Here is a 27,721-nt window from a genome sequence, read left to right on the forward strand (position 1 = left end):
CGCTAATATGTGTAGGTGCCTCAAAAGAGGCTAAAACAAAGCTTCAAGTAGGAGAACAAGTCCATGAGAACTCTACGTCCACCCAGCTCTGTCATCCCAAATGGTAGAGTCCCAGTCTTTATCTTTAAGGGGGGTCTAAATCTAGTCAGTATATCAAGGCCCAGAGAACAGATTACCTACAGTGGCCTCTTTTGGCAGCTCTGTCAGTGTCCTGACTTCTTTTTGCCATGTTGGCCACTTGTTTGGGCTCAGCCATGGACTGTATCAAAGCCATTGTTTCAGTGGCACAATTAATATTCTTATCTCCTCTTGTTAGGAGGCACCTTTTCCCTCAAATGGAACTATGAGCATATGCAATCATAAAAGCATATTTAGATGTTTACCTTCTTTTTTTTTTTATTTATTTCAGCTCTTCATGGGGGTACAAAACCTCAGGTTACATATATTGTCCATGTCCCGCCAATCCCCCTGAGTCAGAGCCCCAGGCGCGTCCACTCTCTAGACAGTGCGCCTGGCATACACCATGCAGTCATACCTCCATCCCCTCCCCCCCCACCTCCCCGAGTTAGCACCTTCAAGCATGACCATTCCCCAGACGGTGCGCAATGCACTCATCATGCAGGCATGCATCCATCCCCTCCCCCCACCCCTCCACCCCCCCGTCTCAGTCTGATATCCAGTTGGTATCCTTCCCCGATGTGCATTTAGGTGATGATCAGGGAAACCAATTTTCTGGTGAGTACATGTGATGCTTGTTTTTCCATTCTTTGGATACTTCACTTAATATAATGGGTTCTAACTCTCTCCAGGAGAGCCAAAGAGATGTCGTATCATCGTTATTTCTTATAGCTGAGTAATACTCCATGGTATACATATACCACAGTTTACTAATCCATTCGTGGTTTGATGAGCACTTGGGTTGTTTCCACATCTTTGCAATTGTGAATTGTGCTGCTATAAACATTCGGGTACAGGTGTCTTTGTTATAGAATGACTTTTGTTCTTCTGGGTAGATGCCCAATAATGGGATTGCTGGATCGAATGGTAGGTCTACTTGAATCTGTTTAAGGTATCTCCATAATGCTTTCCACAGGGGTTGCACTAGTTTGCATTCCCACCAGCAGTGTATGAGTGTTCCTGTCTCTCTGCATCCACGCCAACATGTGTTGTTTTGGGATTTTTTGATAAAGACCATTCTCACCGGAGTTAAGTGGTATCTCATTATGGTTTTTATTTGCATTTCCCTGATGATTAGGGATGTTGAGCATTTCTTCATATGTTTGTTAGCCATTCTTATATCTTCTTTTGAAAAATTTCTATTCATGTCCTTTGCCCACTTTTTGATAGGATTGTTTGATTTTTTTCTTGCTGGTTTTCCTGAGTTCTAAATAGATTCTTGTTATCAGTCTTTTATCTGATGTGTAGTATGCAAAAATTTTTTCCCACTCTGTAGCCTGTCTGTTTATTTTCGTGACTGTTTCTTTGGGTGTGCAGAAGCTTTTTAATTTAATCAGGTCCCATTCGTTTATTTTTGTTGTTGTGATTGCCTTAGGGGTTTTCTTCATAAATTCTTTGCCTAGACCAATGTCTGTAAGAGTCTTTCCTACATTTTCTTCTAGAATTCTAATCGTTTCCCCTTTAAGGTTTAAATCTGTTATCCACTGTGATTTGATTTTTGTGAGAGGTGAAATCTGTGGGTCCTGTTTCAGTCTTCTACATGTAGCTATCCAGTTTTCCCAGCACCATTTATTGAATAGGGATTCTTGTCCCCAGAGTATGTTTTTGTCTATTTTGTCAAAGATTAGATGGCTATATGAGGATGGTTTTATATTTGGATTTTCTGTTCTGTTCCACTGGTCTATGTCCCTGCCCTTGTGCCAATACCAGGGGGTTTTAAGAACCACAGCCCTGTAGTATAGTTTGAAGTCTGCCAAATCAATACCTCCCATTTTGTTTTTATTGCTTAAAATTGCTTTTGCTATATGGGGTCTTCTCTGATTCCATACAAAGTGTATAATTATTTTTTTTAAGTCTGTGAAAAATGATGTTGGTAATTTAATAGGAATTGCATTGAATCTATGGATTACTTTGGGTAGTATAGACATTATAACAATGTTGATTCTTCCAAATCCACGAGCATGGTATGGTTTTCCACCTATTTACGTGTTCTGCAATTTCCTTCCTTAGTGTTTCATAGTTCTCTCTATAGAGGTCCTTTACCTCTTTAGTTAAATATATAGCTAGATATTTTATTTTCTTTGTTGCTATTTTGAAGGGTATTGAGTCCTTAATTTGGTTCTCTGATTGAATGTTATTGGCATATATGAATTACCTTCTTGATAACTGCAACTCAGCTTTCTAGGCTGAAGTCCCAGGTAGCGATGCCACTTCTTTGATCAGTGCATATCCAGTCTCTCGCTGTCCGTAAGGCTGGTCCATCAGTGAAAAAATCCCAATGCTGTTCTGGCATAGGCTGATCTGACAGATCCATCCTGCTAGAATGTAATCTCCAGAACTTTTAAACAGTGACATCATAAAGACAAAAGTGTGGCAGGATTGAGAGTAGACATAGTCTTTATTAACAGTTTATCAAGGAGGCCATTTTCTTACAATATTGTTCACTGGCTTTGAGAAGTATGCCACTGGTATTGGGATGCCTCTCAGAATCTACACCAAAAGTCTAAGGCTCATTTCTTGTTTTTCATTTACAAGTCAAAAAAACCCAGAGTGGGGCTGTCATAAGCTGTTCCCTTAAGGGCCTCACATAAGGGCTTTACCACCAATCTAAAGTCTAGAATCCAGACACCATTCCTAGGAACCCCAGATAAGTTAATATAAGTTTACAAATATCTTTGGTTGCAAGGTTACAAATCCACTGCTAATCTTTCATCAAACAGGGCAGGGGAGCCCTTTTAAAAACTCCTAACATAGTCTAACAGCACTGTAAAGCCACTCCAGTCCCAGGATCCTGTCATTTCAAGTTCTTCAGCTGCAGCTTGTCTATAGCTGCCTCACTGCTGTCTTGTCCCTACACTAAAGCTCTCTGCCTGGCTTGCTGAGTGCTGGGGGCAGATTATGCTGGGGACCACACTGATCTGGGGTTGTGTCCCAGAGGGAAGAAGATCCCCCACTGGACCTCTTCTGTCCACATGGCTTGGCACCAACTGAATCTCCACTCTCAATTATTTCCCAGGGCTCCTGTGGGGATATCTTGAGGCAGGGGTCTCCTGTCCCTCCTTCACCATCTGAGTTCTGGACTTCAAAACAAACAAACAAACAAAAATTTTCTCTCCTGGGGTTTTCTTACTATCTGGATGTCTTTGTGTCTTTGGGGCAAGATTCTTTCTAATGTCCTTTCTTTTTACAAAAAGAATACTAACTGTATAAAACTTGTCCCTTTCTGAGTATGGAACACCCCCTGGCCAAATTGAGTTTTCTGCCTGGTCTTAGAGGAATGTTACAAGTGTTACAGCAGGTGGTTTTGAGGACAAACCGAGCGGCACACAGAGTTGGAGAATCAAGGTTTATTTGCTGGTGGGCTCAGAAGGGTCTTACCACCAAATTCTGAGCACCCTCTACCTGATTTTTCCCACTTTTATTAGGCTGGGGTGTTCCGAGGGGTGGGGTCTTAAGTGGCTAATGTGCCCAGTAATAGGTTAGTTGATGGGCCAGGTAATAGATTAGTATTAGTTGATGTGCCAGGTAATAGGTTATCGTCTTGCTGATGCGCCAGGTAATAGGTTAGTATTATGTTCATGCTACAGGTAATGGGTTAGTATTATGTTGATGAGGGTCTTTTGAGGGGTGGGGTCTCAGGTGGCTGATTCCCAGGTAATAGATGGGGGTCTTCCTTATCATTCCCCCATTTGATGTCCTTATATGTCTATTATAGGTCATCATTTCCCACTGGGTGACAACCTTGTAAGGCTTTCTGGGTTACAGTTGTCTCTGTGAATTTTATAATCATGCTCAGTATGCAGGGGCCTACAGTGACAAGGAGGACAATGGTTATTAGTGGCCCAGCCAGAGGTAGTAGCCATGAAATCCTTTGTCCTAACTTGAAACCTCAGGTTTGTTCTAATTCCTTGTTTCTTTTCTGGATTCTTTCTCTTAGCTCCCTGACTTTTGTGGTTACTATGCCTATCTGGTTTATATGGTAGCAGCACTCCTCCCCTAGGAATGTACAGCCCCTCCCACTTTTCAGCTGTGAGTAGGCCTAAGGGCCATCTATTTTGTAAGGTCACTGCTGCTAGTGAGTTCAGTTGAGTCTGGAGGGACAGTAGGGAATCTGCTACTCATTCCATGTCTTCATTTAGTTCTTGGATAACTTCTGCTAGATGCTCAGGGATGTTCCTAGGCCACCTACTGCTGCTCCTATCCAAGCAGCAATTCTTCCCCCTATGAGGAATGATGTTCGTAAGGCCTGTCTTTTCCAACTGTTTGGGTGAGGGCTTAGTGCAGCTTCCGGTGGCTGGGTTTTAAAGTTAGAAATATCTGGGGTGAGGAAGACCTGGTTGCAGGTCCCAGTCCAGTTTCCTGGGAGGCAGAGGTAGGCAATGTCTCCACAAAGAAAGAATATGCCATCCCAGGAGCAGGTGGCAGTGGTATTACTGGGTAAGGTTTGGTTATTTGTGCAGATTTCACCTGGTATGAATCCCAATATTTCATTCTCTCCTGAATTAGTAATGCAAGTGATATTCAGGTGGGAAGTTATGGCTAAGTGGACATTGCATGCTACTGGGCCCACCAAGGATGTTTTGTTTGGGCGTGGGATCAAGATGCTGGTGGAGTTCCAGCACGGAGAGACAGGGACCCCAATATAGACTCGTTTCTGGATGGGTAAACAGACCCAACAGTAAGTATGGTTGGGTAGGGCCTGGAGGATCATCTTGAGGAACTGGTTTATTAGGGAAGAGGTTTCCAGGGGTTCAGTGATGTTTCATATGCCAGTAAGAAGTTATTCAGAAGAGTTTTAACTGAAAGAAATTTTAGAATACCTTTGTTTATTTTGATTTATTTTCCATCTCATGTTATCATAGGAGTGATAAAAGCCAAATACAAGTTCAAAGAAATCATTTTCAATATGTATGAGATACAAATTCTAACTGACAAGAAATATTTGTGTTGTAGTTTTTCAATAATTTTATGTTTTATTTTCTTTATATTTTTTATTTTTTTATTTCAGCATATTATGCAGATACTAATGTTTAGGTTATGTATATTGCCTTTGCCCCACCCAAGTCAGAGCTTTAAGCATGTCCATCCCCCGCACTGTACCCATTATATGTATATATAGCCATCTCCTACTCCCTCCTCCCATCTGGCCAACACCTCATGAATGTTACTACAATATGTGCACTTAGGTGTTAATCAGTTAATACCAATTTTGATGGTGAGTACATGTGGTACTTGTTTTTCCATTCTTGTGATACTTCACTTAGTAGAGTGGGCTCCAGCTCTATCAAGGATAATACAAGAGGTGCTAGATCACCATTGGTTTTTTTTTGTGGCTGAGTAGTACTCCATGGTATACATATACCACATTTTATTAATTCACTCATGTATTGATGGGCACTTGGGTTGTTTCCACATCATTGCAATTGTGAATTGTGCTGCAATCCCATTACTGGGCATCTACCCAAAGGAAAAAATGACATTCTATAAAAAAGACATTTTATGTTTTCATTGTGACATAAAATAATGAGTTATTTTATCATTGGTGTAAATGAAAAATACTTGGAAAAATCTGTCAGTAGTAGCATATACTGACTTAGTGTTTATTAAAGACTTATTAATGTATATACTGTTTCTATTAGTTCATTAAATCATTACAGCATCTCAAGAGGCAAGCATTATTATCACTCCCATGGTCTGGTTCAGAATCTGAGCTAATGCCCCACAAGAAAGGAATAAAAGAACCTTGAGCTTGATTCAGTCTGTCTCCAGAGTCCTTGCTCACATCAATTGTGTTAGAATATCTTTTCTTATATATGTAAATAATGTTTTGGTATAGTTTAGAGATTGTCCCTCTACCTCATGGTGGTGACATTATTTTCTTAGTTGGGTTCTAAATTCTATAATGAATGTTTTTATACTTATATATGTGTATAATCCACATGAATTATATTTGTGTGTAATATGAATTTAAAGGTAGATTTTATTTTACCTGATAGGTTTCAATATCTGGATTATTTATTGAAAATTTCTCTTTTCTCCAGCCTTTCTTAAAAATAATTTGCATATATGTGATTGTATCATTTTTGAGCTCACTTTTCTTTAGTAGTTTATTTCTCATGTATGTGTACATGCTACACGGTGTTATTATTGAGTATTCATTTAACACAAGCTCTTTCCCTCCAGAGCCCATTCTCTTAACCAATTTGTTGTTGTGTAATGAAGACAGTGAAGAATAAAAACCCGCCTGCCTGGTACCTACACTGATATTCTCAGCTGTACTTCTAATAAAGAGGAGGGTTTAGAACTTCAGATCATTACTATTGATGCTTATGTCTCTAGTGTCCTTGTGAATCTTAGGAAATTCCCCCACATCACTTCCCTTGTTTTTTCCTTAGTATATTCTCAGTGAATTTTAATCAATCTCATGACTCCTCATTTTCTTTTTCTGCTTTCTGAAGCCTAAGGATCTTTTTACTCCAATAGCAACAGAGAGCAGGGCAGGAGCCCACATAGAAATCCCGTGTGCCACCAGTACTGACTGTGCAGTGGACTTAGTCAACTGTATCCAGACCACAACCCCCAAGGTCGGGCTGTAGAAGACAGAGGTGAACTGAGAGCCTCTCTGTGGGTTCTACATGGGAAAGGCCAGCATCTCCTTGTCCTCCTTCTGTTGTACGTTGGGGAATTCAGTTCTTTCTTGTAAAGATTGAGTTTGTTGAAGAATCATTCTGCTTGCTGACCAAAAACTAGTTACCACAAAAAGCCTTATCTTTTAGTACTTCTTTTATGTGTTTGATTTGGCCTGCAAACGTCTTTGACATATGCGTATAAATTTACTTTTTTTTGGTTGCATAAACATCATCTGTAACCAAATTAATATTTTTGTATTGTATATTAATTTATTTTTATTTACATATTTTAATGTATCACCTTTTACTAAATTAACTGGGAATATCATTTTTATTAGGGAAGATAGAGGTTACACATTCTTTCTATAAGCGATTTCCAGAAATTTTCTGACATACCTTCAGTTGAAAAGAATAAGAACAGAGACTTTTCTAAGAACCATAGACAAAATTTGGAGAGTCTCAAGCTTAAAAAGAGCTTCTTGTTTCCATTATATGGTTAGTTTGTTCTAATTAGAAAGGTTCACAAAGTACTAATTTGTGTAGATCAAATACTGAGATGCCTTTTCCAAACACAAAGACTAGCTATTTTGTTAATATGCAAGAATGTATTTCAGAATATTGTTTGATTTTCTCTTATCCAAAAATTTATGGACATTGGCTAGAGTCTCTGATTCTTTCCACTTAGTTTTTGTAAATGCTTGCATGACATATCCTTGTACTGATGGCTCATAACATAGGTATGCATACTTTTGTTACTCTTTGGTGAATGAATACTAAAATTGCTTTCATTCTTCAGTAAAAACAAACAAAAACACAACCACAAAAATAAATAAGTAAAATAAAACACCACTCAGAAACCGTGTACATACATCTACAGACAAGCAGCACATATTTTTATAATGTGGTCTTGTAACAAAGGAGTTATAAATTATATTTTTATTAGCTAGGAAATACTTTTAATTTTTTTATGCTCACTCCATTTTTAATTATCAGATAATCTTTTCTATTGCTTTTTGTCCACTACATGTGTGAGTCTTCTCTCAGGGGATAAACATATACAACATTTTAATATTCTCCAAGATTTTGGTCCAGTGGGTATTGAGAAACCTTACAGAAATCTAAAGTGTGTATAAAAGAGCTGCCTTGCGAACTCAGAGAACGGGCATCATACCTGGAGTGGGATGGACAAGGAAAGCCTCAAAGAGGAGGGACATTGAGGAGATTCTGAAGAATGAAGAGCAGAGAATTCAGCAAACAAGGGAGGGGAAAGAGAACAGGAAACAGTGTGTCTGTGTCACAGCCCAGGGCAAAAGAAGAGGGCAGTGGATTGGAAGGACCCCTGAGATCACTAATGTGTGAGGGGTGACAGGAGTAGCAAGATCAGACCATGGTGGGACTGGGGAGATGAGAGAGGGGAGGTTCAGGAGGGATGCAGGGGCAGGTCACAGAGGAATGCATGCTGTGTGTTGGGATTTTGAGTGTCTGTGTCTTGTTCCTTGAAATAGTATCCCAGCCCATGAGATCTGCCTGTCAGGAAGACGGAACGAGTGAGGCAAGACCCTAGGCATTACCTGGACGGGCTGGTTCTGAGGCGGAGCAAGGGTGGAGAGGGGCAAACAGGATGCACAGGCTGGTGGACTTGCAGGCTAGGGGACCTTGGATGCTCCTGTTTGCCTCCCTTTCTCCATCACTCAGACCTCCCACACCACCTCGAGGACAGGTTCTTGTACTCTCAGTCATTTTGCAGGGGCAGGTGGGATGCATGAATCAGGAAATGGTGTCAGTCGTCGTCTCACAGCTAACTGGCTGCCACCCCCCGGGAGGCTGAGAGAAGCCTGACAGGAAGTGCTGAGGAAGGTCCGCAGCTGCGCAGTGAAGGGACCGGAGGCTGAGCACGGGCGAGGATGATGAGGCAGCGAGATGCTGGATGCAGGTGGGAGGTGGGTGGCGGGGTGCAGGAGATGGGGGTGATGGGGGAAGGGGAGCGGCAGGGGTCGGGGGAAGGAGGGGAGCGGCAGGGGTCGGGGGGCATGCGGTCGGTCTGCAGAGGGTGGCTTTACAGGACGTTTCGCGGGCATGTGAATTATCACACCGCTGTGTTTGCCGGTTGTCTTCCATGTTTATTTTCTTAAAACCCTTGTGATTTCCTCCTGTTTCTCGAATTGTAACGTATATTTTTAACTTCATTCTTTCTATCACATGTGGCCTTTTATATTATGTACATAGGAATACTTAACCTGAATGTCTTATTTGTGGATGATTCATAGATAATTGTTGACGTATTTATTTTTAACTGATAATGATTGTGTTACAATTTATGGATTACAATGTGAAAGACTGTATACATTATACAAAGACCCAATCAAGAGAATTAACATAGGCATTGCCTCACCACCTTACCAATTTTTTTTTTTACGGTGAGAACGTTTAAAATCTATTATTTTAGCCATTCTAAAATATACCATAAGCCTTAATGAACACATGAAATTACCCTACTTTGTTTTACGTTTGATTGATTATTTTTGAAAATTATTATATTATCTCCCCATTTCAGAGGGAAGTCACCTCTGCGTGCCCTCAAGCAAGGGTTGTGGTTGAGGTGTTGTATTTTTCCTAATTAATTTTGGCTACTTCTATATTCTGAGAACTATTAAGCAAATAATTTCTTTGAAAAATCCAGTTGCTTTAACTTTATTTTTATTCTCCTAACAATATTATGAGTTTTCTTTTATTTACTTTGGATTTAACATACTCTTCTTTTTCTAGGCCCAAAGGTGGAAACTTATATGATAGATTTGAGATAATTTCTTCCCTATATGTGCATCCAGTGATGCACATTTTTCTTAAAGCTCTGCTTTCCTGCATCCCACAAATCTTGATAAATTGTATTTTAGTTTTCATGTATTTGAAAATTTTTTTAAAAAATTTTTCTGGAGATGTCTTTTTTACCCATATGTTATTTAGAAGTGTATTGTTTAATTCCCATGCATTTTGGAATATTTCACTTATCTTTCCAGTTATCTTTTGATTTCTAATTTAATTATATTGTGATCTGAGAGAAAGAAATTATATGATATCTATTCTTCTAAATTTGTTATGGTATATTTTGTAGTCCAGAATGTGTTATATCTTGGTGAATATTCCTTATGAATTTAAAAAGAATGTGTAATCTGCAGGCGTTGGATAAAGTAGTTTGTAGATCTCAGTTATAGCCAGTTCATTAATGATACTTTCAGTTCAGTGGTGTTCTTGCTGATTTTCTGTCTGGTGGATCTGTACTTTTCTGATAGAGGATGTTGAAATTTCCAATTATAATAGTGGATTCATCTCTGTTCTTGCAGTTTTGTCAGTATCTGCCTCAGGTTTTTGGGACTGTGTTGTTAAGAGCATGAACTTCAAGGATTATTATATGTTGCTGGATAATTGACTCTTTCTCTTTTTGTGCAATTCCCTTCTTTATTCCTCATTACTTTCCTTGCTTTGAAGTCTGCTGTTTCTGTAATTAAATAGCTGCTCTTGCTTTCTTTCATCAGAGTTAGCATAGTATATTTTGTTCCATCTATTTACTTTTAAATTATATGTGTGTTTATGTTTAAAGGGGGTTCCTTTAGGCAATATATAGCTGGGTCTTTTTTTTTTTCCATCCCCTCTGTCAATGTGTGTCTTTTAATAAGTCCATTTAGATTATTGGCATTCAGTGCTATAATTGATATAGTTGGATTAATGTCTACCTTATTTGTGACTGTTTTCTGTTTTTGCCTTTGTACTTTCATTCTGTTTTTGTCTTCAACTAATTTCCCACCTATTTTGGTTTTCTTTTAGCATTGCATATTCCATTTCTTCTTCTTTCTTACCATGTCAGCTTTATATCATTTTAACTTTTTATTGCTTTAATATTTTATCATATTCTCAATTTATTCTAAGAAAAGTTTCTTTAAAATAATAGGAATACTATATTTAATATTGTATGCCTATGTATATGTCATATGCATATATACACATACGCATATATGTACATGCACATGTATGCATACATATGTTAAATGAATGATAATAATACAAAGGGAAGGAGAAAGATATTAGGATTTTTATTATAAAATGCTCACACTACCTGTCAGGCAATATAGTGTCATTTGAAAAGTGTTTCGGATTAGTTTAAAATGTAGTATTGCAAACTGTAGGGTAGGCTATTGCATAAAAATCCCCAGTTAGGCTACACACAGTGCCTTGCTAAGTGGGCTTCTCTCACAGGGAAAAATGCTTCATAAAATCCATACAGAGAGAGAAATTGCCCTCAAGGCAGAAATCATAATCTTATGTAATATAATCACCCAAGTGACATTTCAACTTTTTTACACTATTGTTTCAAAGCAAGTCACAATTCCTACTTACACTTACTGGAATGGGATTAGAATACAATGTAGTGTGTATACAGGAACAGATGGAAATCACTGGGCACCATCTTAGGGTCTACCTGACATATCAAGTCTTCTATATGAGACATGTCAGCTATAGGAAAAAATCAACCTGCTAAATAATTAAAGATAGTTTTATTCAGAAGTCTTATTGAGGATTCCAACCTGGGAGAGTCTCTCAGAGAGTTTCTTTTGGACTGCTTCAAAGTAATGTTTTAGCCCATAGTTTATATGCTGGTAGTGGTCATTCTGTATATGCTCAGAAGTCACATTAGAACAAAATATCAAAGTTTGTGTGTGATGATACATCTCATTATAGATTACAGAGATATAACTGCTATTCCTGTCTGACACTGTCTTATGCAGAGAAAGAGGCAAGGACTAGGATCATTGAACTTATTTTTTCTAAAAACTCAGTAATTTAGGCAAGACACAGGAACTGTACTATGTCTCGCTTATTGTCTTCGGGGCATTCTTCCTGAGGGCTGCTCTCAGTCACTGAGTCAGGCTTTGTGAAATCCTGCAGGCAAACAGAATGAGCAAATAAGGCGTCTTACATTTGCTACTTTATCTCAGAAACAGTTCCTCAGTCTTCACTTCTTTTTTATGACCTTGACCCTTTTGAAAAGGACTAGTGAGGTATTTTGTAGGATGTCTCACAATATAGATCATTCTGATGGTTTGTCATGATTAGGGTAAGGATAAACTAAACACATTCATCTAAGTTTGGAGACCAAAAAAAGCTAAACAATATTGTACTTACAAATACAAATATAGAGAGAAAAAATATAACAATTTAGGGTCTGACAAAGGGAATTCACAGTAATAGTTAAAGTCAGTGGTTAGGAAGACAATGAAATTAAGGAGATGTACCGAGGGAGCATCAACAATATTGCTAATGATCTGTTCTTTAAGCTCGGCAATGGCATTAAAAAAAAACAAAAACTCTTTTTTCTTTAAAGAATTGTTTTATTTTCCCCATTTGAGTCTTTTCAAAAGAAAAAAATAAAACATAGTTTTAGATTTACAGAACAGTTTAAAATGTATTAATAGGAGAGAGTTTACATATACCCCCCACACACTTCCCCTTTTTATTAACCTCTTACATTAGTGGGGAATGTTAGTCACAATTCACCAACCATGATTATACATGATCATTAAATACTTCACACAGTTTATTGAGGTTCTCTAATTTTCACTTCATGTTCAGTTTCTCTTGTAGGATCTCACTCAGAATATCTCATCACATTTAGATATGATGTCTCCCTAGGTTCTTGACTGTGACATTCTCTCAGTTTCCTTGTATTAGATAACATTGACATCCCGAGTTTGGGATTTCTTTGCTGTTTCTCTCATGATGATACTGGATTAGTGGGTTTGGGGGATGAAGATCTCAGAGTAAAAGTCCCATTGTCATAGCAAGGCTATATGCTATCCATGTGACTTATCACTGTTGATGTTAATTTGATCACCTGGAGGAGGTAGTTCCTATAAAATTTTTCCTCTGTAAAATTACTCTTTTTATTCCCCTTTCCATATTGTATGTTTAGAAAACAATGTCACTATACACAGTAGACACTTAAGAAATGGGGATTCATGCTCCATTCCTTATGCATAGAGTGTTTACAAAAGTTATTTGGAAAGTTCACCGTGAAGATGTGTGTTTTTATTCACATATTATATGTTTATTCGGTCATTTATATTTGTGTGCAAACATAGATGTTTATTTTATACTTTTCTTGTACTGCTTTATTTTATTGCTAATATTATTCCACTGTTGGCCATTGGGAGGTCTTTCAATTGGATCCTCTGCCATTTTGAAATACACCCATAATTAGGGTTTGATATTACTGTTTGCTAATTGGGTTACCTTGTCGTTGGCATTTTCTTTTGTTCTGTCACTATGTTCCAAGCTAATTATGTTTATTCCCTTCCCAATCTGGAGCCCTGGTTCATTTTATTGGAAAATGGAATTAGAAACAAAGATGTGGGCACCAGGCATACTACCATTGCTCCTTAGGCATTTGTTTTCCAGTACTTTTCAGCTGACAGAGCAAAGAATTATATTTGTGTATACTGACTCATGTATATACACATATGTATAAATATTTAATATGTGCCCATATATCTGTATTAAATTAAATATAAATTCTTATAGTCTAGCAATATATAATCTAAGGCAGTACCACATCAATCAATCTACCTATTCCCACTTATTTGTATGCAGCCTACCACTTTAACAGTAAGGAAGTTGGTTCTGTTCATTTAATCATATCATCCAAAATACCTGCATAGTGATTTCACAATTGGACATTTATATTTCCAGGAGGAACAACTTTATCAACTAAAGTAATGTGCTCGTATGCAAGTCATTTTTCCTTTAAACTCAGCATCCCTACCTATTTTCTAAGTTATTTAGCTCAGCCTCTTTTCCCAACTCTTTTCAGGGAGGTTATTTTATTCATTTGTTATATTGTATTATTTTGTCTGCATCCCTCCCTGGTAGCCATTTACCACTAAATAAGTGTTTTAATTTGCATACTTTTAAGTTCAATCTTGGTGTTATAATGTCCTTATAAGATTTAAAAAACATTATCATGTATCCATCATTACAGCATGATATAATACAAAATGATTTCACTGCCCAGAAGAAATCTGCTGTCCTCACTAATTTGACCTACCTCTCTCCCAAAGCCCTAGTAAATACTAAATGTGTTACTGTGTCTATACCTTTATTCTTTCCAGAATTACACTTGATGGAATTGTACAGTATTTTGCCTTTTTCAATTTGCTTTTTTTTTTTGTTTTAGTAATATGCCTTTTAGATTTGTGATTTGTATCTCCAAGTTGTTTAGATTTGAATTTCCCTAATGACAAAAGTTGTTGGGTATCATAGCATGTGTATAATTGTAGTATCCTTGGAGAAATGGATATTCAGATAATTTCCACTTTTATTGAGGTATTTGCCTTTTTATTTTTGAGTTGCAAAGCATTTTTATATATTCTGGATAACAGGCTTTTTTTCAGCTATATGATTGCAAAGATTTTCTCCTGTTTTGGGGGGTAATCATTTTACTTTTCATTGTGTACTTCAAATAAGATTTTAATTCTGATGAAGTTTCATATATATATTTTTATTCTTTCTCTTGTGCTTTAGGTGGTGTCATATCTTAGAAATCATTGTTTAACCTAAGGCCATGAAGATGTACTCCTATCTTCTCTTCTATGGGTTTGGATAATTTAGCTCTTATATTTGAGTATATAATCATTTTGAGTTAATTATGTATATAATGTGATAAAAGAGTTCATCTTGCTTGTGAATATCCACTTATTCTAGCATCATTTGATGAGAAAATAATTTTTCATATTGAATTGACTTCTCAACCTTGTAAAATCATTTCACCGTGAAAGGAAAGATTAATTTTTAGACATTCAATTTATTCTATCCCTTTGATCTATATGTCTGTCTTTATGCTAGTACTACAAATCTTGATTGTGATCACTTAGTTGTAAATTTTGAAATTAGAATGTATGAGCCTACTCGGTGAACTTTGTTTTCTTCAAAAATATTTGGTGTATATCATATGTGAATTTTAGAATAAGCTTGCTAAGTTAGGGAAAAAATGTCACCTCAGATTTTTTATGGATTTAATTACATCTACATATCTATTTGGAAAGTACTGCATATTTAAAAATATTCAGCTTTGTGTTTGTTTTTCTAGACAAATTACCCTGTCTACATTCCCCAGGAAAGAACTTAATACAACTGGCAAGAGTGGACATCCTTATCTTGTTTTCTAATCTTAGAAAAAATATTCAGCCTTTCTAATAACTTATGATGATATTTGAGTTTTTGATGGATGTCCTTTAAAAGTATAAAAAGTTCCCTATAGTCCTAAGTTGCTGCATGTTTTTAACGTGAATAGGTTTTGGATTGGTCAAGTCCTTTCTCTGCATCTTTTGAGATCACATTTTTTTGTTTATTTTATTAATATAGGACATGATACTAATTTTTTATGTTAAACCAAATTTACATTCTTGAGATACATACTCTTGGTTATATATATAATCCTTTTTTAAATTTGGTGATTTCTTGCTAGTATTTCCTTGAAGATTTTTCCTCTGTGTTCATAAAATACATTAGTCTTAATTTTCCTTCCTTGAAATGCCTTGGTTAGTTGTCATATCAAGATATATTAACTGTGGTATACACTGGGATGTGATCCCTCCCGCATTATTTTGTTGTTTTTATACATTGGTATTAATTCTTTAAAGTTTTGGAATAATTTACCAGTGAAGTCTTCTTGACTTACACAGGGAATTGAATACCAACAACAATCACTTGAGCTTGGAAGTGAATCCTTCCCCAGTGGAACCTTCAGTTGAAAACTCAGCCTTGGCCTTTATCTACCCTGGATTCCTGACCCAGAGGAACTGTGAGTAATGTGTGTGGTTTTGAGCCACTAACCTCTGTGGTAATTTATTATGTAGCAATTAATAAGGGCACCACTTGATAGTAAATGTAGTAGGTATCCTGGATTAGATCCTAGAAAATAAAAATGGTGCTAACGCTAAGCCTAATAAATATGAAGAAAGTTTGTACTTCAGTTAATAATTTTGTATCACAGGCATTTTCTTAGTGCTTATAAATAAAATTTGGTTGTATAAGATGTTACATTTCAGGTACTGCAGGACATACTATCAGTGCATCTTTCTGTATATCTAAAATTATTTCAAATAACTCTTTTAAATAGTATTAGTTTGGTCCAAAAAACAAATAAAAAGTGAGCAAAAACCTTGGGCGTAAGAAGTGGCTGGACATGTAGGAAGAGAATAGCAAAGTACCCCGGCTGTATGGATCTAGTTGGCAATATTAAGATGAATAAGGAACACTGTGGGTCACACTCAGATTAAGACAGACAGCTTTATAACTGGTATTTGTATCACCAAAGGGAAGATCAGAATTTGTCTATGCACAGTGTCTGTAAGCAACTTGTTGGGTGACATCCCCTGGATGTCAATGAATCACAGATTTAGGAAGGATCTATAAGAAAGGATACTATATTTGTCAGTTAAACTATTATATACACAATATACTTATATGCATGTATTGAAAAGCCCTTGTAGAATTTTAAGAGCACAAGTTTTATACACATAAAAATGGTAATCATATTGAAAGTAATTTATATGTATCCTGGTATTCTGATTCTGATTGTTCTGTATTCACTTTTGACCCAGAGTCATAAATATCTTAACATGACACTCTGTAGCATGAAGAGGTATAGCAAAGTAACCTTTTTAATACAAGAGATTAAACGTTGTCTGTGTGATATACATCTTTCCTGTTCACATCCAGTCTGCAAGTTTTGATGCAGGTGATATTACCATAAGGTGACAGTAGAAGATTTTAGATATATGTTCATCTTTTTGTAGACAATTAAAACCATGCCCTGGCCAACACAAGGTTAACAGAGATTGTGGTAACACTTGAAAATAACACAGGGGAAAATAGGAGAAATATGGTAACTAATAGAATTTGAAATTATTTATTAGGGAGCCATATTAATAGAGCTGAAACTTGGAGAACAAGAAGACTTTACTTTCTTTAAGGGGACAAAACTCTCCAGAAGGACAGAGAGGCACATATGAGGTGGGAACAACAGGATCTATTTGAGGATCTGTACAGTGGGTTGAGAATGGGGGTGCTGGAGAAGATGCTGAAAGGGAGTCAGGGCTCATATTCTGTCCTGAGGATAGAATGGCGAAAAGAAAAAAAAAACACATGTTAATATTCAAGTTAAAATCCTCTTCAGATATGAAGAAAGATGGAATTTATTGAGAACTAGGTGAGGAGTTTGAGCAATTTATTAACTCATTAGTGAAATTTAATGTAGCATCTTCTATGTTGCTCTTGTCCATTATATGTGTGGGGCTCACAGGGGAACCACAAAGAAAGTTTTCATGTTCTCTAATATTTCAGTGGACATTTAGAAAATTTAACAGAAATGAAAACTGTTGGGAGAGCTGCCCTTGGGACCCAGAGGACAGGCCTCAGACACAGAATGGGATGGAATCGGAAGGCCTCTATGAGGAGGAACATTGAGGAGATTCTGCAGAGTGAGGAACAGTGAGTCCAGCAAACAGAAGAGGAAAGAGAAGAGGAAAAGTGTGTCTATGGCACAGGCCAGGATATGAGAAGAGGGCAGTGGATTGGCAGGACCCCTGGGATCAGAAATGTACGAAGGTGGTAGGAGCAGGGAGAATAGGGCATGGTGGGACTGGGCATAGATCCAATGGAGAATTTTCTCCACTAACATAGACACATTCACATGCCTTTGTCTGCATGTCTTCTTTCATGTTCTTTATTTTTATACAAACCTCATATTTTCTCAGGTCTCTCACATTGTAACATATATAAACTGATTCTTTCTATCAAATGTTCCCTTGTAAATTACGTTTGTAGCTATTGTTACTTACCTAAATGTCTTATTAGTGAATTAATTATATTTACAGTATTTCTAAACATATTATAGTAAACAAACAGAATTATCCAAATTTAGTATGTCTTTGATTATTTTTGAAAATTAGATTCTCCTTAGGAGTGGGGTCACCTCTGTATGAACGTAAGCAAGTGATTTGTTTGGGTGATTGCGTTTTCGTTGTCTATTTTGGATGATTCTATGATATGGAAACTATTAAGCTATCAATATTCCTTTCAAACATCCAGCTGCTTTATCTTTAATTTCTTTTTACTGTTTTCACGATAGTATGACCTTCCTACTGCTTACTTTCAATTAAATTTGCTCTTATTCTCCTTCCCTAAGGTGGAAACATAGATTTCCCTTTAAGATCTGCTTTTATTACATCCACAAATTTTCATAAGTTGTATTTTCATCATCATTTAGTTCAAAATATTTTTAAATATATCTTGAAATTTCTTCTTTGGGCCACATTATATTTAGAAATGTGTTGTTTAATTTCCATGTATTTGAGGATACTTCAGTTATCATTTTGTTACCGATTTCTAGATTAATTTTGTTGTGATGTCAGAGTGTGTATTGTATGATTTCTATTCCTTTAAATTTATAATTTATGTTTTAATGTCTATACTATGGCTTATTTTGAGGAAGGGTCCATAGTGGCCAGAGAAGTATATGTGTCATACCCCTTAGTGGATTAAGTTATATAAAGATGCAAATTATATCCAATTGACCAATGGTTTTATTGAGTTTAACTAGGTCTTTACTGATTTTCTACCTACTGGATCTGCCCATTTCTGATGGGAGGGTGTTTAAGTCTCCATCAATAGTAGTAAACTCATCTATTTCTTCTTTCAGTTCTATCAGCTTCTCTGTCACATTGTTTGACACTTGAATGTTAGGCCTATACATGTAATGTATGGTTATATCTTCTTGAATAATTGACCCTTTTATTCTTAAGTCTTTTCTTATGCCTGATAAGTTACTTGCTTCAAAGTCTGCTGTGTCGAAAATTAATGTAGGTACACCTGCTTTCCTAGATTAATGGTAGCATGTTATATTTGTCCCCTACATTCACTTTTTATCCATATGTATTTTAAATTTAAATGAGGTTTCTTAGAGACAACATGTAGTTGAGTCTTTTTTTTTTTAATCTAATCTCCAACTGTGATTTTTATTAGTGCTTTTAGAACATGGACAAAGTGATTATTGATATAGTTGGATTAATATCCACCATATTTGCTCCTATCTTCTACTTTTTATGCTTTATTCCTGTTCTTGTATTCCAATTGTTTTCTGCTTTTGTGGTTTATGTTGAACATTTCATGATTCCACCTTCTCTCTCTTCTTAAAATATGCATCATAATGATTTTTTTTTTTTTACTCTTCAGTTTTTGTTCTAGGTAATAATAATTTTATGTTTCATATTTTTGTTGATCTAACAAATATCTGCTTGATGTAATAGCAACCATGCATTTGATTACATAAGTTTATGTGTTATATATGCATATATAAATATTTATACATATATGTGCAAGTAAACTTATATGTAAGTGCAATGAGTGACAGGAATTATACAAGGGACATGAGGGAAAAATTAGGATTATTCTGTTATTATAAGGCATTCACAGTACCTTGAAGGTACTTTTATTTGAAATGGGGTTTAGATTAGCTGTAAATGTAAAATGCAAATTTTGGACAGACTATTAGACCAAGGGCCTCAGGTCATTGCTGGCTGTTAACAAGAGGCTGAATTCATTTCCTTCCCATTTGGCTTCCCCCACATGGCAGAATTTTTCATCAAACTATCAAGGAAGAAAGTTTGCTAGCCAGACAGAAATCATATTCTTATGTAAAATAATAACCTAATGTATCATGCTATCTCCTTACAGTGTTATGTTGTATCAAAGCAAGTCAGGGTTTCTGCCCAAACTCACAGGGAGGGTATTGTATGCCACATCAGGTTGTGTCCAATCTGGAGCAGGTCCTCAGTCTTCACTTATTTTGCAGGACTTTGACATTTGTGAAAAGAACTTATCAGGTATTTTGTATGATATATCACAATATGGATTTATCTGATGGTTTTTCATAATTTGATAAGCATTATAGATTAATTTAGATACATATTTATCTAACTTTCAAGACAGGAAAGACTGAACAGTGTATTTTTTAGAAATACAAACTTAGAAAAACGATAAAGAAGAATGAGAGACTGACAAATAAGGAATTCAAATTAATATAGTACCTTTCACCAGGGTAACAGTGAGGATGGAATTGAGGAGATGCACACACAGGACAATAATAATAAGGATAATATTCTGTTTATTATGCATGACAGTGAATTTTTAAAAAGAGAAAGAATCTTTTCTATTTTAGAATAGTTTTAGATTTACTTAATTTTATTTATTTATTTATCTATTTATCTATTTATTTATTTTAATTCAGGATATTATAGGGGTACAAACATTTTGGTTACATGAAATGCATTTGCCTCGCTCAAGCCAGGGCCACAAGCATGTCCTTCCCTCATACAGTATTTCCTGTCTCCATTAGCTGTGGGTTTACCACCCCACCCCCTCTACCCCCCAACCCACCTACCTGACTGGCACCCAATGAGCACCTTAGTGTTGATCCGTTAGTACCAGTTTGATGGTGAGCATATGTGCTGCTTGTTTTTCCATCCTTGTAATACCTCACTTCGAAGGATGGATTCAGTCTCTATCCAGGATAATATAAGAGGTTCTAGATCACCATTGTTTTTTGTAGTTGAGCAGTATTCCATGATATACATATACCAAATTTATTAATCCACTCATGTATTGATGGACATTTGGGTTGTTTCCACATCTTTGCAATTGTAAATTGTGATGCTATAAACATTTGAGTGCAGATGTCTTTATTATAGAATATTCTTTTTTCCTTTGGATAGATGCCTAGTGGATTGTTGGATCAAATGATACTTCTATTTTTAGCTCTTTGAGGAATCTCCAAATTACTTTCCACAGGAGTTGTACTAATTTGCAGTCCCACCAGCAGTGTAAGAGTGTTCGTTCCAATCTCTCCACATCCACGCCAGCATTTGTTATTTTGGGGCTTTTTGATAGAGGCCATTCTCACTGGAGTTAGGTGATATCTCATTGTAGTTTTGATTTACATTTCCCTAATGATTAGAGATGTTGAGCACTTTTTTATATGTTTGCTGGCCATTAGTCTGGGAGGAAAAATTGTGAAGTAAAGGTGACCTCCCGCCTCTCTGCTCTCAGAGAAAAAGGTGAAGAACTAGGTCTGCTATGCACTACTTACCAGTTTTAAGTACAGAGAGTTTATATATACCCAACAAATAGTTTCCCTTATTATAAACCTCTTACATTAGTGTGGGACATTTTTCACAATTGGGAAACCAATATTATACATTATAATTGCTGTTTGATTTTTATTTTTTGGTTGGTTATGTTGTTGTTTAGTGTTTTTTTACTTGCTGACACTGCAGTGTGCTCTAGGATAATTGTGTCAATTCCCTACCTTAACCTATTATTAAGCATTTCTTCAAAAAAAAAAAAAATCCTAGTTCCTTTTTTGGTTAATAGTATTAGAAAAAGAGATCTGGACAGGGGCTATACTCATTTTTACTGGGGGCTACTGATTCTATACTTTGTCATCTGAGAGAGAAGGAATGTATGTATATACACACACACACATATACACATACACATACTAGCAAACACACCCATACTCTCTCTCGCACACGCACATATGTTTCTACATTTGTCCATTTATATGTACATAAAGTGAAACACAAATTCTTACTAATGTCTCCAGCACCATATGATCTAATCCCGTACCACATGAATCTCCCTATTCTCACTACTTGTTTATAACCTCCTATCTAACAGGGAGAAATTTAGCCTCCTTTACATAATCAATGAGATCCAAAATGTATGCATAGTGATTTCAGAATCAAAAATCCATATCCCCATAGAAAACAACTTTAAAAACTAAACTAATAAGCTCATGTACAAATCATTTGCATTTTAGTCTCCCCCTTATTTCCTAAGTTACTAAAGTCAGTCTTTTTTTTTAACCCATTCTCTTCATGAAGTTTTTTTTGTTTTTTTTTTCTTTTTTTTTTTTTTTTTTTTGAGACAGAGTCTCACTTTGTTCCCCAGGCTAGAGTGAGTGCCGTGGCGTCAGCCTAGCTCACAGCAACCTCAAACTCCTGGGCTTAAGCGATCCTACTGCCTCAGCTTCCCGAGTAGCTGGGACTACAGGCATGCGCCACCATGCCCGGCTAATTTTTTTTTTTATATATATTTTTAGTTGGCCAGATAATTTCTTTCTATTTTTAGTAGAGACGAGGTCTCGCTCAGGCTGGTCTCGAACTCCTGACCTCGAGCGATCCACCCGCCTCGGCCTCCCAGAGGGCTAGGATTACAGGCGTGAGCCACCACGCCCGGCCATGTTTTTTGTTTTCATACATTTGTTATACATTTAAATTATTTTGTCTGCATTGCTCCCTGGAATCGTTCAACCTACTATTAATAAATAAAGTTTTTTAATTTGCATGAATCTAAGTTCATACCTTTCAATGTAAAATTCTGCAGACTCTAAAAAATAGTTTGATTCACACACCACTGCAGTATCATAGAGAATAATTTCACTGCAAATTTTTATTTTGTATTTCAGTTGTTCAGCCTTACTGTCTTAATCCCCTAGTAACCACCTGTCTGTTTACCATATCTGTAAATTCACTTTATCCACAATGTCAGATAAATGTAATTACACGGTATGTACTCTCTTTGAACTGGCTTCTTTCACTTAACAATATGCCTTTAAGATTTGTGAAGTATCACAAGAGTGGAAAAACAAACAACACATGTACTCACTATTAAATCAGAATTAACTGATAAGCACACAAGTGCACAGAGGGAAGTAAAACTCAGTGGAGAGCAACCAGGGGGGAGGGGGAAAAGGAGAGGAGAATAAACTAACCTAATGGATACTATGAACATTATTTGGGTGACAGGCACACTTACAGCCAGGACTCAAGCATTACAAAAATGATCCATGTAACCTAGAACATTTGTACCCCTTTAATATTTTGAAAAAAAAAATGATTTGTAAAGTGTACCTCTTGTTGATTTAGATTTGCATTTTAGTAAGGCCTAAAAGTGTTGAGCTTCTTTCTAGTTGCTTTTTATAGATTTATATAGCTTCTGTGGAGAAATATCTATTCACAAAATATACTCACTTTTACTTAGGATATTTGCCTTTTTATTTTTGGGTTGTAAGAATATTTTATATATGCTGAATAATAGATCCTTTCCAACTATATGACTTACAAATAAACTCTTATTTTTGTTATGTTGTCTTGATGGTACACTTTCAATTACAAATGGGATTCACTTTCTTGGTTTAGTGGAGGAAGACCAGAGAGAGAAAGTGCCATTCTTATCACATCATGTCAAAGGTACTTATCAAATATGCTTTATCACTCTTGATGTTAGTTTGAACACCTGGATGAGGTAGTTCCTATCAAATTTGTCCACTACAAAATTACTCTGTATTCCTGTTTCCATGTTGTATGTTTTGGAAAAAAGTCACTGTACACAACACACATTTAAGAAGTAGAGAATTATGCTCCATTCCATATGGACAGAGTTTCTACAAAAGTTATTTGGAACATTCATCATGAACATGTGTTTGTTTTCCTTCATATATTATATATTTATGCAATAATTTATTTTTATCAGTATGCAAACATGGATATTTATTTTACTCTTATACTGTTTCATTTATTTTATGGCTCACATTGCTCTATTGTTGGCTATTAGATGATCTTTCTGTGGGATTTTGTATCATTTTGGGAAACATGCATAGTTATGACCCAGTGTTGTTATGTGGTTGGTTGGTTGGTTGGTTGCATTGTTATTTGGCATTTTCTTTTGTTCTGGCACTACAAAGTGTTCAGGCTAACTGTGTTTATTCTCTACCCAAGCCTAGAATTTTCTGTTTCTCCACAGAGTCTTAGTTCCTTTTATTTGAAAGTGGGATTAGAAATCAAGATTTGGGCACTGAGTATCCTCATAGCTCTTGGAAGATCTATTGATTCAAGGCCTTGTCAAGTGAAAAGCAATGAAGTATATCTGTGTTTACTGACTCATATATATACATATATATATAAACATTTCAACATGTATCCACCTGTATCTATTTTAAATTAAACATGAGTTCCTACTAATGCTCCAGTACCCCATCATCTAATCCATCCCCACATGAACCATTCCTACTTATCCATATGTACCTGAAACTCTAACAGTGAGCAAATTGGTTCTGTTAACTCAATTATACTATCTGAACATGCATGTATAGTGGTTTCAGAATTGGTAATTTATATTCCTGGAGTAACAACTTTACCAACTAAAATACAGTGCTTATGGAAAAATCCTTTGTCCTTTAGACTCAGCATCTTCACTTATTTTCTACAATACCTAGGTCAGGCCCCATTCCCCCTACTCCCTTCAGTGAAATTATTTCATATATTTGCTATAATGTTATATTATTTTGTCTGCATTCCTCCCTGAGATCCCCCTTCTTTTTAAATATGGTTTTTAATGTGTATGCTTTTATGTTCATACTTTGTATTATACAACTCCATAGCGTTTTTTACTTTACTTATATATGCATCTCTTTGATTTGAGCTCTCTCTTCTTTTTTCATGGTTCATTTCTCTATCTTCATGCAAATATCACAATGCCTTAGTAGGAGACTTAATTTACCACAAGAATGTTTCACTTGAGCCTATTCTTAATTAATAGAATATTCTTTAGTGAAGAAGAAGAAAGTATTAAATGCTTTACACCTACACCAAAATGTCCAGCTTAACTTTGAATAAACAAATGTGTTTAGAATATTAAGACAGCAATGTTGACACTTATTTTTCTAACATTTTTGTGAATCTTAGGCAATCCTCCGTGCATTATTTTCTATTAATATTAGATTGTTAGTGAATTTCATTCAATGTCATGCCTCCCCTTTTTCTTTTTTTGATTTATGGAGCATAGAAGTCCCAAGAAAGGGACTTTCTACTCCTTCATCAACAGCCCATGGTGGCAGGAACTTGTAGACACAACCCTGGGTACCCACTTCACAAGCTTGGATGGTGCAGTGGATGTGGTCTTTCCCCTCCAGACCATGACACCGAAGAGTGGGCAGCAGCTGCTTATCTCTGATAACCTCCCTTGCTTCAAAATCTGCTCTTTCAGAAATTAATACTACTACTCCCGCTTTTTGTTATAAATAGTATTAGCATGGCATATTGTTTTTCATCCATTTACTTTTAAATTTTATGTGTGTTTATACTTAAAGTGGACTTCTTGTAAACAATATACAGTTGCATCTTGCTTTTTCATCTACTCTGAGAATATGTGTCTTTTAATCAGTGAATTTATACCATTGGCATTCAGTGTGAATATTGATACAGTTAAATTAATATCCATCATATTTGAAGATATCTTTTGGTTGTGTCCCTTTTCTTTATTCCTATTTATATTATGTTTTTATGATTCCATTTTCTTTATTATTAATAACATGCCAGTTACACTTCTTTTTTTTACATTTTTAGTGTGTTACCCTAGGGAATAAATCTTTTATTTTTCATTATCTTAATTGCTTACAGAAAACAGATTGTTAATTATAATAGCAACAATGTATTTGATTACATATGCTTATGTATGTGTCACTCATATATACCTATACATAAATATATGTGCAAGTATGCTTTATATGAGTGAAATGAATGACAATGATACAGGGATGGGAGGCAAGAATTAAGATTATTCTGTCATTATAAGATATTCATGTTACTTCTAAAACAATATACTCTTATTTGAAAGGAGGCTTGGATTAGTTTTAAGTATAGTGTTGTTAACTGTAGCCAGGCTGTTGGACCAAGGGCTTCAGTCCCTTGCTGGACCAGACTCTGCCTTCTGTTCCTTGCTATGTGGACTTCTATACAGTAGAAGGCTTCATCAGAGCCATCAAGGGAGAGATTTGTAAGCAAGGTAGATATCACAATTTTGTGTAACAGTCACCCAATGACTTTCTTCACCTTTGTTGTATTCTATTGTTTGCAAGCAACTCACAGTTCCTGTTGATATAAGGAGAAAAATAGAACACAAGGTAATGTAAACCAAGATGTGGGATCATTGGACACCATTACATGATCTGCTTGCCACATCAGGTCCTGTCCAGTCTGCAACAGTTTCTCAGTCTTATTTTGCGTAAACTCAACCCTTTTGGAAAAAGAATAAAAAAAGAACATTAGGTATTTTATAGGATGCACTGCAATATGGATTTGTCTAAATATTTTCTCATAGTTCAACTATGGTCATGGATTAATTTATATATATACATTTAAGTTTGAATTTGTAAAAAAGATGAACAATATAATATGCAGAACAACAAACTTGAAAAATAATAAAAATAAAATAAATGACAAATAGGAAACTTATAATAATAGTAACTTTCACCAGGTTAAAGAATAAAACAGAATTTGCAAAATTCACTTGACATACAGTGTTGATAATGCTGTTTTTATTAAGTTCAGGAGTAAAGTTTAAAAAAAGAAACATTTCTATTTTATAATCTCTTGGATTTACAGAACAGTTTGAAGTCAGTACAGAGAGTTTATATATACCCAACACGGTTTTCCTTATTATTGGCTTCTTATATTAGTTTGGGACCTTTTTCACAATTAATAAACCATTATTACATATGATTATTCACTAACACCTACATATTATTCAGATTTTCTGTTTTCACTTAATGTCCATTTTCTATTCCAGGATCTATTCCAGGATCCCACATCACTTTTACAGATCATGTCTCCTTAGTCTCCTGGAGAATTTCTCAGACATGCCTTGTTTTTTTATGAAACTAATGTTTCTGATTTGGTATTTCTCCAATGTTTTTCTTATGATTAGACTTGATTTTTGATTTGGGGAGGAAGACCATACAGGAAAAGTGCCATTCTTAACACCTCACACCAAGTATATACTGTCTATATACTTTATTCCAGTTTATGTTAATTCGGTCATCTGAACAAGGTAGTTTGAGTCAGGTATCTGTTCTGTAACATTAGTATTTTTCCCCTTTCTGTGTTCTACTTTTTGAAAAGAAGGCACTATGTATAGCACATACTTAAGAAGTGAAGAAACACAAACCATTTTCTTAAGGAAAAATTCACCTTTATGAAGATGAAAGCATATTAGTGATTCAGAATGTGTTATGCAGAGGTGGAGAAAGCCTTATAGATAAAAACAAAAGACAACATGGAAGAACATATCCTCATCACTCTATGCAGGGATGTAAGAGATGGACACAGGCTGAATGGTGGCTGTGCATATGTGCTGGCTATGCAAGGAATTCCACAGCATGGAGGACTGTCCACTCATCCCCACACAGCTCCTTGATCACAGGGCACAGCACTCTACTTAGTATTATCAGGATTGTGTCCAGGAACCATGCCTATAAAGCTGAGAACAGTATGGCATACTTCATTATAGGGACAGCCACAAAGTCAAGACAATTGCCTTTATGATGCATAATCATGGAATATATTCTCCACAGCACATTGGTAACTTTAGTGAGAAAATTAGCTCTGGAGACCTGAGGTGAGAATTATGTATAGCTGGACGTGGACCACATTTTTCACTCCTGAGATTAGGATAGCAGTGATGTAGGTGCTGCTATTTGGGACATTTATAAGTCAATAAACCTTCTCACTAATCCAAGCTCATATTTTATTCATTGACACGTGTGCCTCATTTAAACTTCACATCTTAACACATGGAGGATTATTCCATTCATTTCCTTTTAATTGGAGTTCCTATAAGGTAAAGGACTTACCAACTCTCTTTCTCTCTTTAATTCAGTAGACATATTTTAGTGTAACGTGATAAGTACTCTGAATATCATCCCTCACCAAACTCCTCAGAATAAACAGAGGGGATGAGAGGATGGG

This window comes from Lemur catta, chromosome 9, assembly GCF_020740605.2.
Source record: "Lemur catta isolate mLemCat1 chromosome 9, mLemCat1.pri, whole genome shotgun sequence".
In the NCBI taxonomy this organism is placed as follows: domain Eukaryota; kingdom Metazoa; phylum Chordata; class Mammalia; order Primates; family Lemuridae; genus Lemur; species Lemur catta.